We start from the raw sequence: 14357 nt of genomic DNA, 5'->3' as shown, positions 1-14357 counted from the left end.
TGGCTACAGAGTGGTTATCAAGCTGCAATTATGTGATTTTCATTCTTATCCCAATGCTGCCGTTAAGATACTGAATAATCATCAGCAAGTCATTCTCCCAATTCTCTATTTGTTCGTTTATTTGCCCAACAGGTTAAGATAACCCCTAGAAGGAATTGTGGCATAATAAACAGTAGCTTGGACTTGGAGTCTAGAGACCTGGGCTTAATTCCTAGATATGTGACCTTGGACAAATCACCTTGAAACCTCAGTTTCCTTACCTGTAAAATGGAATTTATAATACTTTTCTAACCATCTCACAGGATTGTTGTGAGGAAAATGCTTTGTAAACCTTGAAATATCATATATAGTGGAGCTTATTATGATAATGCCACCCCCAGATCTACCACACACTAAAGATGAGGGTAGGGCAGAGTGAATGAGAACATTAGAGCTTTGCTTTGCATTCACTGGAATAAAAATGCTTTGTGAATAAAAGAATTCATGTATTTTGTCTCATACCCTATGCTGCAATGATCTATCTTTAGAAATGTCAGAGTGGGGGGAGGTGCCAGGGATGTGAGCATCCAGCTCTCCAAGGTTGGCTCTATAAATACCCTCCCCAGTGATCGAGTGATCTGCCTTTTATTCAGCAAATAACACCTTCTATTTTGTAACCCCTCTAAGAACTCTGCACAAATCACACCATCTGCTCCCCCACCTCCCTAAACTCTTTTGGCCAGAGAGGAGAAAAGGCAAGTGGAACCCCCCTTTTTGTTCCTCTCCTTTTATGCTATTTGTCCAGTGGCCCACGTGCAGTCTGGTTTTATTTCTTAATTTATGGTAAATTGGAGAGAGTCATGAGATAAAAGAGAACAGTATTGTGGAGAGAGAGAGAAACAGAGACAGAGAGACAGAGTGAGAGATGAAGGAGGGAAGAGAATAAAGGATGAGAATGAAGGAGAAAGATGAGGAGAAAAATTATCTACCTTTACTCCCCACCCTACATCAGCTTCAGTGTGTGTTAAAAAGAGTGAGTAGAAACTAATGTCATACAGATAACTAGTATAACCCAGGTGATTTGGGGGGAAACTGATGGATAAAAGAAAAAGGAGTCAGAGCAGAAAGAAATTAAAAAGAAATATCCAGGAAAGCAAGTCAAGTGCTGAGTTCTTTACATCATAATCTGTAGGCAGCTAACAGGGACTTCAGATGCCATTTAGTGACTAGTCCAACCCCTCATCTTACAGATGAGGAAACTGATGCCAAAGAGTAGTGAAGCTACTTGCCCATGGTCAGACTGGTATTAAGTGATAGACCTGGGATTTAAATCCAAGCCTCCTGGCTCAAAATCCAGGACTCTTTCCCCTATAATATACTGCTTCTCATATGTATCTCACTTTCTCTGCTAGTGCTATTCCTGAAAAGTTTCTATGTAAATAAAAGCACTTAATATTTAAAGAAACCCTCTGGTGAATCAAAATATCACCACTTAATTTATCTACTTAGTATGGCTAAATTTTCTATTCCTTTTTGCTTTAAGTAAAGTACACTAATATTGAATTTGCTTAAAGCAAATTGTACATATTTTAAACAACTGTTTATTCATGAGACATTTGTTAAATACCTACTATGTGCAAGGTGGAACCAAATTGGTAGAATGATAGGAAATAGTACAGTGAGCTCCCTTCCACAAAATTCCCCAAATAGATCCACTGTGTACCACTGTAAACAGATCTGTGTACCAGATCAAATCTTGGTGAAACCTAATCCAGAAGTCACAGAGTCATTTGCCCAGCCCAGCTCAATATAGGGAGACAGACAGAAAGGTCTGAGAACATTGGAGATGGAGATGGGCCAGGAACATACTTATTATGAGAACTCCAGTGCCCAAGGAGAGGCTGTGCACCAGGGCAAGAGGAGGTCCAAGATCCATACAGCACACTGGGATGGGCAGCTTTGTCACCCACTACCCAGTTCAGGTCATAGATTCCAAGCGAGTTGAGAAGACCAGCGCAGCTTGGGGGTATTCCCAAGTAGAGAAGTCCTAGGTATTTACCAAGAAAGGAAGAAGTTCAGAAGTGAGTAGTAGCAGTTTGGCCGAGACCTGATGCACAGAGTAGGTCTCTTCTCTAGCATCCTTCTAGACCAACCTGCAAAGCAATGACCAGGCAGGAATCCCATACCAAAGGGGAGCACAAAATTATGCCACTCTCAACCAATGGAGATTTTTAGCTGACTGATATATGTAGAGTTCAGCAGCAGTCTACTTTTGCTCAAATCCAAACCCAGGTTAAGAACATGCAGAGCTCAAATCACGGGGCAACAATCAGACTTCGTCCTGGGTCAGACCACTTGGGCAGCACTGAAAGCTTGCCGGCCCATAGCCTTTTTTTAAAAAAAAGATTTTAGAATAACATAATACTGAATACCCCAAGAAAGTAGCGACAAAGCCCAGTCCTAATATCAAGTCTGAAGTCAAGAAGTAAACTGAAAGAAGGAGCAAACAAACCAAAAAATAATCCTACCATAAAGAGTTATTATGATGATAGGGACATTCAAGAAAAAAAAAAGAGAATGTCTCTAAAACATTTACAAGCAAAACCTCAGAGAAAAACGTAGCTTGGGCACAAACTCAACTGGAATTCTTAGAAGAAATGAAGCAAAACATTCAAAATGATTTAAAATGTTTTTATAAATGGAATGACAGAGCTTGAGAAAAGCAGAAAAGAAATGAGAGATATGGAAAAAATAATTGGAAAGGGAATTAAAAGGGAGTTAAAATTTGCACAAGCAAAATCACCCTGAAAATTAGAGTGGACTAAATAGAAGCCAATGACTCCATGAAGCAATAAGAAATATTAAAGCAAAGTTAAAAAAAAAACACTTAAAAAGTAGAAGAAAATCTAAGGTTTCTCATAGCAAAAACAACTGACCTGGAAAAAAGGTCAAGGAGAAAAATTTAAGAGTTATTGGACTATCTGAACACCATAACAACAACAACAACAACAAAAAGTGCCTAGATATTATATTCCAAAAAAAGTCTTAAAAGAAAACTACCCAAGTTTGCGGAGGATTTCTGGGGGTGGAGCCAAGATTGCTGAATAGAGGAAGCAGCTGAGTAATCTGAATATTCCCCTCCAAACAACTTTACAATAACATCTCAAATTGAATTCTGAAGTAGAAAAGCAAACAAAAGGTCAAGGAAAGACATTTTCCCAGCACAAGAAAACTTAGAAAATCATTAGGAGAGGTCTGTGAGAGTGTGGTTGGGGCTAGCCCAGTGTCCACATGGCAGCAACACCAGTAGTGGGCCTTAGAGGTGGCAACAACAGCAGCAGTGGCTTTGGGGGCTCTCAAACCAGAGACAGTAAGGGGATCTGGCAACTGGTCAGAAAGAGATCCCTGTGCCAACATCGGGAATAGGAGAAGGTGCTATTTGGTAACTCTATTAAATATATCCACTTTCAGGTTATAGTTCCAATGCAGAGAAGAGTACTTGCTGTCCCAAGAGAGCATGAACCCTGAGGAGCAACAGCATTTTTAATCACAAGGGAGCAAGGGATTTGAGGAGTAGTATCACTTCCAATCACAAGAGAGCAGGAACCACTCCCCTCATTTAATTGCAGCTCCTTGAAAGCACCAAAAACATCCAAACCTCCAGAATTAGCTCTGAAAACAGCAGTGTGAAAAAGCCTGGAGCTTGAGAAAGACCCATCCCAGGGACAGATCTCAACTTAAACAGAAAGTTGAAGGTCAAGAAATAGGCTGGAAAAAATGAACAAATAACAAAAAAGAATCCAACCATTAAAAAAAAACCTACTATGGTGACAGAGAAGATCATGACGCAAACTCAGAAGAAGAAAACAACATCAAAACAGCAACAAAGCCTCAAAGAAAAAAATGTGAATTCAACACAGCCCAACAAGAAATTCCATAAAAGCTAAGAATGTTCTTCAAAATCAAATAAGAGTGGCAGGGAAGAAATTGGGTTTTAAAAAAAATGAGAGCAACACAAGAAAGTTATGAAAAGAAAATTAACAGCTTGGTAAAAAAGGCATACAAATTATTGAAGAAAAAATGCCTTAAAAAACAGAATTGGCCAAAGAGTAAAAGAGGTACAAAAATCTACTGAAGAGAAGGATGAATTAAAAAGAAGAATTAGACAAGTGGATGCTAATAACTCCATGAGACATCAAGAAATAATAAAGCAAAGTCAAAAGAATGAAAAAAATTGAACTATGAAATATCTCATCAGAAAAACAAATGACCTGGAAAATAGATCAAAGAGAGATAATTTAAGAATATTAGACCGCCTGAAAGCCATGATCAAAGAAAGAGCCTAGACATCATATTTCAAGAAATTATCAAGGAAAACTGCCTTGATGTCATAGAACCAGAGAGTAAAATAAAAATTGAATGACTCCACCTATCATCTCCTGGAAGAAATTTCAAAAAGAAAATTCCCAAGAGTATTATAGCCAAATTTCAGAGCTCCCAGGTTGAAGAGAAAATATTACATGCAGCCATAACAAAATCATTCAAATACTATAGAGCCACAATCAGGATCACACAATATTTAGCAGGTGCCACATTAAAGGAGCAGAGGTCTTGAAATATGTTATTTTGGAAGGCAGAGGAGCTAAGATTAAAACCAACAATAATCTACCCAACAAAACTGAGTATAAAACTTTGGGAGGAAAAGTAGATATTTAATAAAATAGAGTACTCTCAAGCATTCTTGATTTAAAAAAAAAAAGACCAGAGATGAATCAAAAATTTGACTTTCAAATACAAGACTTGAGAGAAGCATAAAAAGGTACATGAAAGAGAAATCATAAGAGACTTAATAAGGTTAAATTATTTATATTTCTATATGGAAATATGATAGAAGTAACTCATAAGAATTTTTTCATCATTAGGGCAGTGAAAAGGATGCTAGATGTACAGATGGCACAGTAATGAATCAATTATGTTTGGATGATGTAAAAAAATTGAATGGATGAGAAAGAGGAATGCACTAGGAGAATTGAGAAGAGAAAGAATGGGGGAAATGATCTCACATGAAATAGGTATGAAAAGAGAAGCTTTTACCATAAAGGGGAAAATAGTGTGTGGCAACCCTTAAACCTCACTGTTGTCTAACTTGGTTCAAAGAGGTAAGAAAATGTGTGTGTGTGTGTGTGTGTGTGTGTGTGTGTGTGTGTATGAAATCAAGTGGGTATAGAATTCTATCTTATCCAACAGGACAGTAGGAGGGGAAGGAGATAAGAGAAAGAAGAGGGGTAATAAAAGGGAGAACAGATTAAGGGAAGCGAAACAGACTACTGAGGAGTGACAAGATGAAAAAATAAAGGATAAAACAAAATAGGATGGAGGGAAATGCAGAGTTAGTAATCATAACTGTGAATGTGGGTGAGATTAATTCGCTCATAAAATGAAAGCAGCTAGCCTAACAAAGGTTGGGAAATAATAATTTAATAAAATTAATATGAGGATTTTTTCTGTAAAACTAGGACTCAGTCAAAAAGCCATACCCAAGGACCTAGATGACCACTTATGGCCTTGAGGTTGCAGGTTCCCTGGAACTTAGAAACCAGAATCCAACAATATGTTTTTTATAAGAAATACACTTGAAACAGAGAGATGCATAAAGAGTTAATATAAAGGGCTGGAGTAGAATGTATTATTATTAAACTGAAGTTAAAAAAAAGGCAGGAGTAGCAATCATGATCTCAAAGCAAAAGCAAAAACAGACCTAATTAAAAGGAATAGGCAGGGAAACTATATCTTGCTAAAAGACACCATAGACAATGAAATAATATCACATATGAGTATGTGAGCGCGTGCGTGTGTGTCTCACAGACAGTATAGCATGCAAATTCTTAAAAGAATAGTTAAATGAGTTATAAGAGGAAGGCAGCCACTGTCACATATGAAGGATCAACCCAGCTGAACTTACCTTCAGGTTTCTGTTTCCAAAGGACAGTGCTAATAATAGAGGATATAAAAATAATAACAATAACAACAACGATAGCATTTCTATAGCAATTCAAGATTTACAAAGCATTGTATAAATATTATTTCATTTTATTCTCACAATACCCTGGGAGGTAGATAATATTTTATGCCCATTTTACAAATTAGGAAACTGATTACAAATTAGGACACTGAGGCTGACAGCGATTAAGTGACTTACCCATAGTTACACAGCTAGTAACTGTCTGAGCCAGGATTGAACTCAGGTCTTCAGGATCCCAAGTCTTATACTCTATTTAGTATACCACCTAGCTGCCTCAGTGTGCACAAATAAGCAAAACAATACAGAGACAACCCACTGCTCACCAATACACACACACACACACACACACACACATACACACACACACACACACTGCTACAATAGTTCAAAGCAGTATCTTTTTTTACCTTTGGGGGATTGGAAAGTAGAGTGTTTCTGGCCCAAGATGCCACGTTGTACGCAGGCTGCTCCTAACTTGCACATGTGACTGCTATCTACATAAGTACTTACACCTGATCAGCTAGGGTAGTTACTCTTTCCTCCCTGCTTCAGCCCTGCCCAATCCTTTTACCATTCCAGAGCCTGCTGCCAGCTTGGAACATATCAGCCAACCCTAGTCCTGCTTCTCACCTTCCTCCCCTGTCCAGTGCAGACCTGAAGAGGATCTGTAGTGTGCGAGAAGCCACTCTGAAATGGAGGGGAAGGGAGAAAGTGTAAGGTTAAAGGAGCAACATTGAACACTGAGCCACACCTCTACCCTCTAGTCTAGGGATGATGTAAAAGGACTTTCCTTCACCCTCCCTATCCCTTTGCCTTATCCAACTTCCCCTCTCATCTTTGCTACCTCCTCTTCATCCTGCCATCCATTGCCTGACATGTGGGAGTCCTCTACTGAGTTCTCATCTTGTTGAGGCTCTTTTCCCATACATTACAAATAACTTGGGGAAAGAGAAGTCCCTACCACCTACTTTTGTCTCCAACCTTGATTCCAAGCCTGCAGTGGTACTATTGATATTCCCAGAGTCCCAAACAGGAATTATGAATTTCCTCATGAAGCATTTCCTCATAGAAACACTGCAACTCATTGTGGGTGAGCTCTATATTAGTACAGTATATATACTTGCGAATATTATGGGTTAAAAAACCTTTTGTGGTCTGTCCTGAGAACCTAGCCATGATGTATAATTGAATCTCTATGGCAAAAAAAAAATGTCTCATTCTCATATTTGACAGACTGGACACACAATCTATTTTGCAAGTTAGAAATGGCTTGTGTGTGCGTGCATCTGTACTCTGAACCTGACAGTCTCAGTAAGTAAAGCATCTCACTAGATGACTCCATTCCAAAGCAATAATGAAAAAGGAGATGTTTAAGAATGGGGGTGGGGATGTTGGTCTCTTTGACTTTACAATTATATGACATATTGATGCTATCCATGTGATATCAGCACTCACAGGTGTGTTCCTGGGCAATTCAAATCAAAATTAAACAGTTGACGAGACTACAGGTTCACGAGTAGAGAAAGCAATTTTTTAAAACACCAACCTAGACTCATTCTGTAATATTTCCTATTTGCGTTGAAGAAATGTCAATCCTTTGCTTTAAGCTACTCAAGAGACCAAAGATTTAAAGATCCTCATGAGGTGGATATAAATCTTTGATAAGACAATAACCACAGAGTAAGAAGACATGCCTCAAAATGTTATATTAGTCAAGATTTGTTCATTGTGTTCATTTTTTCTTCCTGACTTGATTGTAAACACCCACGTGCCCTCTTCTCTCCTGAAAACAGAACAGATGGAGGCTTTGGACATAACAGACTTTCTCTTTCTAGAGCCAGTACTATGCATATACATACATACATACATACATATATATACATACATACATACATACATACATATATATACATACATACATACATATATACATATATATATATAGTATATATATATATATATATATATATATATATATATATATATATACACCAATATATGCAGCTAATATATAGAGCAGAGATAGAAAATTAGATCTCAGTAGGGATAGGGATAAGGACTCTACCTATGATTTCACTGGCACTGAAAACTCTCAGATGAGGAAACTCTCCTCCCTCTTGCATACCTTCTTTACAAATTATTTTCTTAGAAATTTGTCCAGCGTGTACCAAAAGGTTAGGTGACTGCCCAGAACCACACAGTCAGTATGGTTCAGAGGCAGGATCTGGACTCAGGTCAGCTCTTGATTCACTGTGCCACAAGCTACCTCTTATCAATTACAGGAATTAGAAAGTTTATTAATTATCCTTTCAGTTTTTAAAGTCACATTTGATGCTTTTGCCCAGTCTGACTCCATATTTTTATCTGACTTCCCTGAAAACCTATAAGATTCCCATTCCCCTCCCTACTCTGTTCCAGACTCTCTGGACTTTAAAATCATAATCCTACTTTAGATATGTTCATCTCAGGGAAGCTAGGTGGCACAGTGGATAGAGCATCAGCTCTGAAGTCAGGAGGACCTGAGTTCAAATATGGTCTCAGAGCAAACACTTGACACTTACTAGCTGTGTGACCATGGGCAAGTCACTTAACCCCAATTACCTAAAAAAAAGAAAAAAGTTAATCTCTTCTCTTCCCCACCTTCCCTGCTTTTTAGCCCCCTTTTTTAAGCTTCCTTTATTAGAATGTAAGCTCCTTGAGGGCAGAGGCTGCCTTTCTTTTTACTTGCATCCTCAGTGCTTAGCACAGTGCCAGAAACATAGTAAACATTTAAAATTAATTTTTTCCTTCATTCCTTTCCTAGAAAACCAAAAGGCAGAGCAGAATCTGTACCATTTCAGGCCAGGATCTAATACACTATAATACCAGTAATCATGGAGGATTATGATGGGGATTCAGAATTCATTAACCAGAGCACAGGCAGGCATTGGTCAGGAACTGGGCATCAGGTGAGACCAGACAGGATGATGTCATTGACTTTTAGAGAGCTCACTACCTCTTTGTCGAGGAGTCCAGCATCAAATTAGCTTTCCTTTCTTAGATCTAACATAGCTCTGTGTTTGTAACTCTTATACATGTATTTTCTGTGACTATTGGGTCCTTCCATCACATAAAAGCCCCAGTTTTGAGATAAGCACTCAAAATCATAGCTCATGAGACCTCACTAACACTTATTTTTACCAAATCAATGAGGGTATATATTAGGAAATAAGGTGAAAAAAAAAGCTAACACCCTACCACGTTCACATGGTGCACACTCATATATTACCATAGCACAAGTAGGCACATATGCACAAAACCTACCAGGGACAAGTAGATGAAAGGCACACTTGTAAGGAATACACATGACCAGGAAACAGTCATGAAGGGGCATAGGCCAGAAACTTGTGTGGCCACAGCATACACTTGTGAGCAAGGCAACTGTGAGTAGTAAGACTTGTGTCCAAGTCAACTCGTACCACCAGTGCCCTCTGGTGGTATCATCAAGTTATTCTGCTGTTCCTAGTGAGCATTTCATTATCTCTTCAGGGCATTGCATGTCCCTTTTCTGTTGTATTTTCCCCTGGCTAGCTTTACTAGTCTTCTGGTCATTGAGCTCTGATTTATCCTCTAAACAGAAAGCAAAGGAAGTAAGCAAGTATATTGGCTCACTTTTATAAGACATGATAGTGGGACAACTCCTTCATTTCTTCTGGTTTTCCCAGAATCTTAATCAACTAAATTATTTGGGGGGAAGTCCAATCACTGAAGTCTATTCCCTGGGAGAGTCCAGGGAAGGCTTGTCCCCATTACCATTCACCTAATCAGAATCTGTCTTCTTCCTCTTACAACGTCAATGGACCTGTCTCGATAGCAGGATATAGAGAGACTTCCCTGATCAATCCCTCTCTTAAAGGTTTGGAGGACAGTGTAAATAAATGCATGGAGGTGGGAGAATTAGCCTGGGGAACATTAAATAGTCTAGTAAGATAGCAGCATAGAGTAAGTAAAGGAAAAATAAGATCCAGGAAATTGAACCAGATTGTAGAGAACACTGAATACAAGGACAAGTAATTTTTGTTTTCTTTTGCTAGTAACATAGACACAGTTTGGTGGTATATATACAAGGACCTATACATGTAATGTAGATTAGCAGAAAGTAAAAGATGAATTGGAGAGGGAAATGATTAAAGGCAAGGAGCTAGAAGGCTATTACAATAATTCAGAGTTCATACTCAAGGGAAAATGGTTTGCCATAGGAATTGAAAGGAAGAAGCAGATTTGAAAAATATCGTACACATAAAGTCTACAGGACTGGGCAACTGATTTGATGGATATGGGATAACAGGGAGAGGGGACAGTCAGAGATTACTATGAGGATAAAATCAATATCAATAGTCATATGAAAAAATGTTCTAAATCACTATTGACTAGAGAGATGCAAAAAAAAAATATCAGATTGGCTAACACAACAGAAGAGGAAAATGACAAATGCTGGATGGGATGTGGAAAATTAGGTACACTAAACTAATGCTCTATTGGTGAAATTATGAACTGACCTACCCATTCTGGAGAACAATTTGAAACTATGCCCAAGGGGATATAAAACTGCATACCATTTGATCTAGCACTACTACCACCAGGTCTGTATCCCAAAGAAACTTTACAAAAAAGAAGGAAAAGGACCTATATGTACAAAAATATCTATAGCAGTTCTTTATGTGGTGACAAAGAATTGGAAAGTAAGGGAATGACTATTAATTAGAGAATGGCTGGACAAGTGGTATATGAATGTGACAGAATACTACTATGCTATGAGAAATGACAAGAAGGATGGTTTCAGAAAAACCTAAGAAGACTTATATGAACTGATGCAAAGTGAAGTGAGCAGAACCAGAACACTGCACAGTAACAGCAATATTGTAAAAATGATCAACTGTGAAAGACTTAGCTACTTTGATCAATACAAGGATCCAAGACCATTCCAAAGGACTCAGTGATGGAAAACACTATCCATATATAGAGAGAGAACTGATGACCTCTGAGAGCAACTTGAAGAATTTTTCGCTTACTGTATTTTTCTTGCTTTTTTTTTATGCAATATGGCTAATATGTCTGGCATGACTTCACATGCATAATTGATATCATATTGCTTGCCTTCTTAATGAGTGAAAGATGTATGGGAGGGAGGGAGAAAATTAGGAACTCAAATTTTTTTTTAAATAAATGTTAAAATAAATAAAATGTAATTATTTTCTAAAACATAAAGGATGACTGAGGTTTCAAGTCCATGTGCTTAGGTAAATAGTGGTGGTGTCATTAACAGAAAAAGGGAGGAAAGAAGGAGGTACAACCTTTCAGGGCAGGAGAAAGCATCTCAGGATCAGGGAATCTAAGGGTTGGAATGGTCTCAGTCAAAGACTGGATGATGACTTTTGAGTATATTCTGGACAGTTCTTTTCCAGGTATAGGTTAGACTAGGTGGCCACTAGCATCCCTTCTAGCTCTGAAATTCAGTGATTCTGTTTTTCTGAGATTTGAGAAACTACTCTGTCCAAATGGCATATGAACACAAATTCCCACTATAATAGAGCCAGTAAGAGAGCATGATGTCTTTACTTAAAAACTTCTAGTGAGAGAGAATCCCTCTTCCCCACTTCTATTCCAAGTTTGGCATCCAATTCCACTGGTTAGGAAGCTTTTTCTTACATGAAACCTAAATTAGACTCTCTGTCCCTTCCACGTTATGTTCTAGGTTCTGCACACTGGAGGCATCAAGAACATTAATCCTTCAAATATTAGAAGAGAGCTATCATATCTCTCCTAATTCTTTTCTTCTCCAGGATGAACACATGCAGGTTCTTTAACTGATCTTTATTTGGCATGATGAGACCCTTCACCATTCTGGTGTCCCACCCCTGGACACTCTTTGGTTGATTTATGTCCTTTCTAAAATGTTGTATCTAGAATTGAATGCAATACTGCAGATGTGGTCTGACAAAAGCAGAGTACAAAGTACAGAGTACAGTTCTAGAACCTATGCATCTCTAATTGCAGGATAAATATATCACATCATGGTACAGTTGCTTTGGGGTCTACCATGTAAATCAATCAATAAGCATTTATTAAGCAACTACTGTATACTAGGCACTTTTCTAGACACTGAAGATATAAAGACAAAAGTAAAATAGGCCATGCCCTCAAGAAGGTAGCAGCTGCCATCTCATTATCCAATTGTCAAGTGCAAGTGTAAACTGGGGGAGTATCTTAAAAGTAATGCTACTCTTATATGTGTAGTACATTGTCTCTTCCCCATTAAAATCTAAGCTCCTCAAGGACAGGAACTATTTAACTTTTGTCTTTTTCAGTCTCAGCATTTAGTGAAGCACTTGGCACATAGTAAATGCTAAATAAATCCTTGTTGGGTGATTGACTAATTAATTGATTATCCTATCTCCAGACAGGACTATATACCAAGCATATGGTTCTCTAGCCTGTTTAAAAGCCTCCCATGAAAGAGATTCTGCAACTTCATTTAATAATCCATTCCAGGGTTGAATACGATTCACACCCTACCACCAGACAGTAAGTCTTTGTTTTCCAACTTGTCACTCAAATCCATGGCTTCTCATTAGCTATCTACTGTCCAAATCAGATACTAATTCTTCATAAACTAGAAGACCTTTATCAATTTACCACTCAGCCCTTTCATACCTCACTGTCTTATTCTCAGACCTCTTTTTGGACCCTTTAATCATATCTCTGAAAGCACTAAGGACCTCGATTATAACCATCTCATAATCCCTTCAGTGAAAATCCCAGGAGGTTAATAACTCATCAACTTCATCAGAGTTGCAGAGAACCCCCTCTTTCTGAAGCACACTCAATCAGGTCATGTGCCATCGTGATGAGTCCCTCTAGGAGAGGGCAAGTAACAGGAGAAGTCCAGCCAAAAGAAAGGAACTAGTGATGGTCTGTGGCCATTTCATCTTTCTAAATGGCCTAAATGGTGTGATGACAGGAAAGGACAGCCTCTGCTCTGATTACACTTCCTTAGCATTGGAGTGTTTTAAGTGAAAATCACTCATTGAACTAAGGAGCCCATTTTTGCAGTGGCCCATTGTTTCATAATATAAGCTAAGGATCATCAAGGGTTTTTATCTCCTCTATTGGAAAGGGAATGAAAGGATCTGGGTCACATTTCCCAGCTTAAGATTTCCAGGCAGTCAAGACATGCAATATTCTATATGAAACTATGTGAAAAGTCCTGCATGGAACCCAGTATAAATGCAGGATGATTTTGGAGACTGGATCATTCTAAAGAACCATGATCTCAGGTAGCTAGGTGGTGCAGTGGATAGAGCATGGGCCCTGGCGTCAAGAGGACCTGAGTTCAAGTCTCACCTCAGACCAGACACTTGACACTTACTAGTTGTGTGACCCTGGGCAAGTCATTTAACCCCAATTGCTCCCCCCCCCAAAAAAAATGAAGGAAAGTAGAAAATTGGGAACGAATTTTAGGGCAGCTAGGTGGCACAGTGGATAGAGCATGGGCCCTGGAGTCAGGAGGACCCTAGTACAAGTCTGGCCTCAGACCAAACACTTGATACTTACTAGCTGTGTGACCCTGGGCAAGTCATTTAACCCCATTTGCCTAAAAAAAAAAGATCTCCAGAAGAACAAACATTTCTCTAGAATCATCAGGATCAACTCCACACCCAACCTAAATTTGCTGCATGACTCCTGGGAGACTAGAGTCTCTATAATGGGGCTAAAGCCTACATGTATGAACACATCAAAGAAGTTGATTTAGAACAAGACGTTGGTTAAGGAGCTGGCCAAAATGTAGGATGCCTTTTGAGCCTCTGAATCCTTGATCACACAAGTTCTTCCAATACTGGGCTCTAGCCTGAACAAAACTGGCAAGTGTCTATCTCTACTCACCCACAATGAGAATATGGTGGCCAAGAGAGATGAGGTTATATTTACTACCAACTTCCAGATAATGAAGGTGTTGCATTTGGTGGCCATGTGAAGATTACAGGGGACAAACTTGTCTACAACATCTATTTAGGTATTAATTGCTTGGTGTCTCTGCTAAAGAAGAACTGGCAAAATATAGGGCTCTTACACCTCAGAATTTTTACCCTGGCTAAGTCCCAGCATCTGTAATGAATCATATTATTATTTTTTTCTTTTTAATAGTGTTTTATTTTTTCCTTGAAATTACATGTCAAGACAATTTTTAGCATTCATTTACAAGATTCTGAGTTTGAAATTTTTCTGCCTCCCTCACCTCCCCTCTTCCTAAAATAGCAGGCAATTTGATATATGTTATGCACATGCTATCATGTAAAACATATTTCTATATTAATCA

General features: G+C 38.5%; 1 pseudogene; it reads left to right on the top strand.

Annotated features, from left to right (window-relative positions):
* The first annotated feature begins 3270 nt into the window (after positions 1–3270).
* On the top strand, positions 3271–14152 carry LOC110195720 (large ribosomal subunit protein uL1 pseudogene; annotated as a pseudogene).
* Positions 14153–14357: the final 205 nt, after the last annotated feature.

Source organism: Phascolarctos cinereus, unplaced genomic scaffold, assembly GCF_003287225.1.
Source record: "Phascolarctos cinereus isolate Bilbo 61053 unplaced genomic scaffold, phaCin_HiC Scaffold_5;HRSCAF=322, whole genome shotgun sequence".
Classification (NCBI taxonomy): Eukaryota; Metazoa; Chordata; class Mammalia; order Diprotodontia; family Phascolarctidae; genus Phascolarctos; species Phascolarctos cinereus.
Note: the sequence above shows the minus strand (reverse complement) of the source record. Positions and strands in the feature narration are given on the sequence as shown.